We start from the raw sequence: 6000 nt of genomic DNA, 5'->3' as shown, positions 1-6000 counted from the left end.
GAACCGCTAACAGCTAGTTGAAACCGGTTCATCTAATACCGCTTGCTCAATAGCATCACATGTTGAAATATTAGTCTTCTGGTGGTGCGCTGAGTTACGAGTTGAGGTTAGTTAAGTTATGATCTAGTTAACCAAACATGTAGAAATATATCACAGAAATTTCATTGTACTAGAGCCCAAATATTGATTGTATGTTGGTATATACCATTTTGCGAGGCATGCTTTGAGCAGATCACTAGCCAAGCAAGTCACTAGGAAAATTTCACAAAGCTTGAGCAGCGAAAAGGCTCTAGCAAGCTGTGTAAAAACAGAGGTATTCTGGTTGTATACATTAGACACTGCAACACAGCTTAGCTTGTTTTTTATCATAATATTATGAGGCCGTTTTATCAAGTTACCAATAAGAACTCTACATTCACTAAGACCCTATGCTAGCCTAGAAGCAATTACGATTTACACTAGCAGCCTTTGTATTCTTAGAAAAACTTGATGAATTTATTGTTAACACAAAGAGATGCTTGTGAATATAATAGCTTCTACTGCAGCCTCAGCAACCATGACGTTCAGTCATGCGTGACTACATAGCATTCAATGTAAGGGAAGGCTTTAGCAGTGAGTCAGGGAGTAGTTCAATGTAATCAGGCATGCTAGCCTTTGAATGGAAAGTCACTGAGGAGACAGAATCATATTAATCAAGCTGTTCTTTCAGCTGTGTTGGTTGTCTGTAGCATACTTTCCAAAGGGGAAGAAAAGAAACTAACTGAAAAGGAACAGAAGCTAGAAGTGAACATTTCTGACAGCACAGCCTGTAAGTATTGAAGATGAGTAAATACATCACTGAATCAGTCTATGTTGTAGTAATATTTAGTTATTAACATAATTCTCTAAGACTATTTCAACTGTCACCCATAAGCATTGTAACTAGTAGCAACCGTATCTCTGCTTACTTTGAAATGCGTTTTACAATTTCACTGAATGTTTTCTAATCAACTACTTCCCTACTGAATGTTTTCAACTTGACTAACTTTTTCTTTTCTATAATTTTAAAGTTTTAACCTTGTTTTTTAATATTGATTAACTGTAAGAAGTGTGGGCAGTATAGTTTATAATGTTGGTTTAAAAGATACAACCAAGAATATGCACCATTGAATTGCCTAGCTGAGTCTATGTAAGAATTGAAATTTCTGCTCCATTTTAAAGCTTACCCGCCTCATGCTAAAGCTTTATGTTGCGTTTAGATTTCCAGATCATGTCACATCTTTTAAAATTAAAATAATTAGCTACCCCTTAGTGGTTTTGCTCTATTCACATGCTTTCAAGAGTTGGTTAGATGTTTTTTGTACCAGACGTACAGCTTTCTTTGTTCAAATTGTAAAAGGGTAGCTTGCATCAGTGCTCATGAAGTTCATGGCATGAAAATCAGAGAGTGAACATAAAGGCACAGGATGTCTGAATAGTTGACCTTGAAAATGCTGCACACATTCCTTTAGCTTTGGTTGTACTCATATTGGTTGGCTTCCAATTAATGGTTGGCATCCAAGTTTTTATCATTCATTAGTCAAGTATTATTACTTATAGAAAGAGGATAAACTTGTTCAGATTTCTTTTGTAATTAAATGCTTTCCTCAGTAACTATGCACAAAAAACAATTTTTGAGCTAATTGTATACTAGTAGATGTAATGTGAAATGTGGCATTAGGGACAACTCCTTCTGAAAGACTGATCTTCACATATCACCTAATATCAGTCATAAAATGACGAGAGTTGCCAATATTGCTAAAACTCAAAAGCCAACTACCGATATAATAACTAAACAATTCGTGACACCCATTGAATGTGCAATAAAAGAGTATGTAAATTTATTCATTACTATCCCTTGAACAAGTCCTCTCTTTTGCAACGTATTAAGGTTTTCTTTAAAAAACTACTTCTGCCCAATCAATGGAGGCAACTGATCTTATTCAACCGTTTGAAAAAAATAATTGACAATTTCCTAAATGATTAATGAGAGAATTCAGTACCAAGGGTTTTTATTCAAGGTTCAGCTCAGTAATAATTTTGTACATATAGTTTTGGTGGCAGTCAGACCTGCAAGTGCTTTTTTCAGCTTCTTTCATTCTCTTATATCTCAAAGTGATTGTTTAGTTAGATTCAACTGACTCAACTAGTGCTACTAGGAGACAAACTCACTTCAGCGGTTTAGACAGCTGACAATAACCAGCAGGTCTGAATGGCTATTATCTGTTCGCCATTGCAGTTGAATATGACCAACATTATAAGTGCTCAATGCAGACATAAAAGAGTTTGAATGGCGGCTTAAGTAAGACAGACTTCTAGTTATTATCATCTATCAGACTAACAGAAGACAGAAGTTTCTATGCTCTTCTAGACTAACAAAACAACTATTTTTAACTGAACTTCCTAGTATTATGTTTGATGAGTCAGCAGAGTCACTGCATGTCCTTTCTGCTGAGAGTCAACACATGCAGACAAACTGACTTGCTTTACATAAGATAATTTAAACTGTACAGGATTTTTACAGACATACCTGTAGACTAATATAAATGTTAGTATCTATATTTAACCCTTTGAACTCTGCCCGTCCTTGTCAATGTGTGTCAGTATCCCTGGGCAATTTGTCCAACAAAAGGAAGTTTTGAAATTTTTATTAGATATATCTATTAATGCTCAGAATTCAATGATATTTGGTAAAACACTGATAAAATAGTCCATCGACACAGCAAATGCCATCAAGCAAAAAGCAGTGTGTTTCACAGTTATTCGAGCTCAGGTCATAAAAACTAGTACGATTTTAAAAACATGAAAATCTTTGCAGTAGCCCACGTACATCATTGTTTTATGACTTAAAATAATGTGCAAAATTAAGATTAGCATCAGTTAATTCTTTATTTGCATAACATAATCATCCATAACATACCAAAAACAAATCGTATCAATTTTTTTCACGATACCGTTTCCCTAAAACTTTTATTATAACGAAAAAAGTAGATAAATAATTTGAAAATACTTGAAAATAGAAGTAAAATTTTTGGTGTAACGCTCTGTGCAAGAATTAACTTGATTGGTTTATGCTGTTACTTGGAAACAGCATTTGTAAGCAGAGCCATGTGTATGCCACTGTTCCTGCCGCTAGGCTTTCTGACACACCCCACGCATTGCTGGAGTACTGGCCTTCAAGATTCAAAGGGTTAAGAGGAGCCATCAATGCATTAGATAAATTATAAATAGTTAGTCTATTTTTATCTTATCCAATAAAGTTTTTGTAAATAATTTGATTGATATCAAGTGTGTCATGCAAAAAAGCACTGTTATGGCAGATGCGTTTTAATACTTTGAAGCATGGGCCCAATAAAGCCAGGGTAAGCAATTTAGAAAATTACTTTTCTACGTAATCCTACATCTGAATAAACTTTGCTACATAGTTGTATTATGTTCTTTTGTTTTTTTGATTATGAAATGGTAGTCCTTTTTGTGGTAATGTACTTTCAGTATAATTCCACAATTTTAAGGTAGGCCTAATCGAATTCTTAGTTCTTGAAATATTACCAAAATACCAAGATCAGTTTCAACCTATCGAGAAATTAAAATGACTTCTGAAAAATGACAGAGTGTTAGTCTCTAATGACAAACTGATTCAAGTTCAAACTGTAAACACAGTTTAAGATCTAAAGATTCTGCTTCTATTCCTATAACCCTCTATTCCTAGGCTGTCTTGTTACTGAAACTAGCAACTACAAGCAACCTAATAGTCTTTTGCACTCATGAAAATTGCATCAGACTGCTGCTGATCTAGTATCGCTGACAATTACTAGCCAATTAGTCTAGTAGCTCTCTAGAAGCCTATTGATTATCACTCAGACCAACTAGCTTACACATAAAAATAATTGAATGACTCAGACTATCTTCAGACCTCTACAAGTTTTAGCCAATTAGTCCAAATACCAAGACGGTATATTTACCAGCTCACAAGTAGATTTTTGCTATAATAATCATGTTTGTCCGTTTGTCCAAAGCAACCCTTACCGATTAGGAAAAGATTGCTTGCAACAAGCCCTGAACTCACTCTTCAGCTTACTAGAGTGTCTACTACATGCATCAATCAACCACTTTGCTGATATTTGGAATAATTGCACAATTACTTATTACACCGGACAATTTCTCACAAGCCAGGTTACTAGTTAGTCATAGTAGCTAATTACATGCTTTGTGCATGTAGCAGTAGTTTACGGCAAAATCTATACTTTGGGTAAGATCTATGTTTGGAACAGAAAATTTTTCAAGCTAGATGTAAATTACTATGCGCGTTATATAACTATAGCTGATCTGAACTTTGTAAAAGCATCACCTCATTAACGACTTGAATTTGTATGTTATTTTTGGCTACAACATTTTCAACGCAACAGTAAATGTGGCAGCATTGTTCACAATAAACATCCAAAGCTAAATATTCTACAAACTTATGAATACGTTTTATAAATGTAATTGGGTGCGTATATAAGTTTGGAGTTTCAGGTTTCAAGTCTCTGATTGCGGGTTGACTTTACATTTAGGCCTACTAAAAACTCCTTTATATATTTAAAACAATAAGTACACTTTAATTTTATTAACTTTGAAAAGTTTAAAATACTTGATATATATATTTGCTATTTTAGAATTTAAGTTGTAAATAAGTTATTTTACTCTCAAAAAAAACAAACACAAAATGTTGTTCATTAACCCTGAAACCAAGCAACAATCATGTTTCAATAACTATTATATTCAGTTAAAAATTTTAAACGTGCAATGAAATGGAAGTTACTTTAACACAATTTGCATAAAATTGAACTATTCTTATGCTAACATGAGTATAACATATGATAACATAATTTAAAGGAAATATTGATTAATTCTTTATCGGTTTTAACCTAATTAGACACAAATAAAATATTTGCTAAAACTGAAAAAAGAGACATAAGTTGGCTAAATATAGTTAATATCAGATCCATTATAACAGTGCAAAAATTAAACTATCTCAATTATTGCACTTGATAGAAAGTAAATATAGAAACACCAACTTCAAGTGTTTGAAAAGTTGCCAATATTCTTTGGTTTAATTTTGAGATTTTTTAATAAAACATTTCCGAGTTTAAGAACTACCTTTTGCTGAAAATGTGTAATACATGTTGTATTGAGAAAGCTTCCTGCAGATCATGAGTTTTTTCATCATGAACACATTTGAAAAACCTTAGTAAAAAGAGCCTGCGTTAAATTTTAAGGAAAGATTATTTGATGGTGTAATTAAATTTTAACATCGGTTCATATTGAAGTTTCTTTTAAAGACAACTAAAACAAGACTATAATTTATATTTATAATATAAATATATATTTTTATATTATAAATATATAATATATATATTTATAATATAAATATATTTTATTATAGACGCTTAAATCCTTGGCTATCATGAGCCGATGTATGCGCTTTTGCGGTAATAGAAGTACAAACCGTAAGCCTATGAATTTAGTTAATCTAGTAATAAAGCTAATTAATAGTATTTCACTTTTTTTTCATTACGAAGCCTACACATTAGCTAAACAAATAAAATTTTGTCTGCAAAGAAACGACTTTGTTGCTAATCATGTGCAACCAATCAAAAATCTTTGATAAAAATCAATCGGAAAGCTCAGCAACTCCATTTCTACTTATTTTTTTCAAAAAAAAAAAACCAGATCTCTATCGTCACGCAGTAAGAAATTCACCGCCTTCGTTCAATGCAAAGGAAGCTGCAAAGATTTTGCGAGAGTAGGAGTCACTAAAAATTTGTATTTATCTTGCATAAAACTTTGTTTTGAATAAGATGCAATCTACACTAAAACAGTATATGTACTGATTCTTGAGATATTGCATTAATACTAGCGGTTTATCAAATTTCCGAAAATCTGTTTGAATTAATTTGGTCTGAATAGCAATTTTGGCGCAGTAACAAAAAATTTAAATCC

The 6000-nt window shown here is 32.6% G+C and overlaps 1 protein-coding gene across 2 annotated transcripts in view; it reads left to right on the top strand.

Annotated features, from left to right (window-relative positions):
* Positions 1 to 710: 710 nt before the first annotated feature.
* The window catches only part of LOC137398491 (uncharacterized), a 28011-nt gene continuing 22721 nt past the window's right edge, over positions 711 to 6000 (top strand). For both annotated transcript variants that reach the window (XM_068084604.1, XM_068084602.1), the window contains exon 1: positions 711 to 808. The gene's annotated coding sequence lies outside the window, so the exon portion shown is untranslated. The remainder of the gene's footprint in view (positions 809 to 6000) is intronic.

This window comes from Watersipora subatra, chromosome 6 (assembly GCF_963576615.1).
Source record: "Watersipora subatra chromosome 6, tzWatSuba1.1, whole genome shotgun sequence".
Classification (NCBI taxonomy): Eukaryota; Metazoa; Bryozoa; class Gymnolaemata; order Cheilostomatida; family Watersiporidae; genus Watersipora; species Watersipora subatra.
This window is presented reverse-complemented; position numbering and strand designations above follow the sequence as displayed.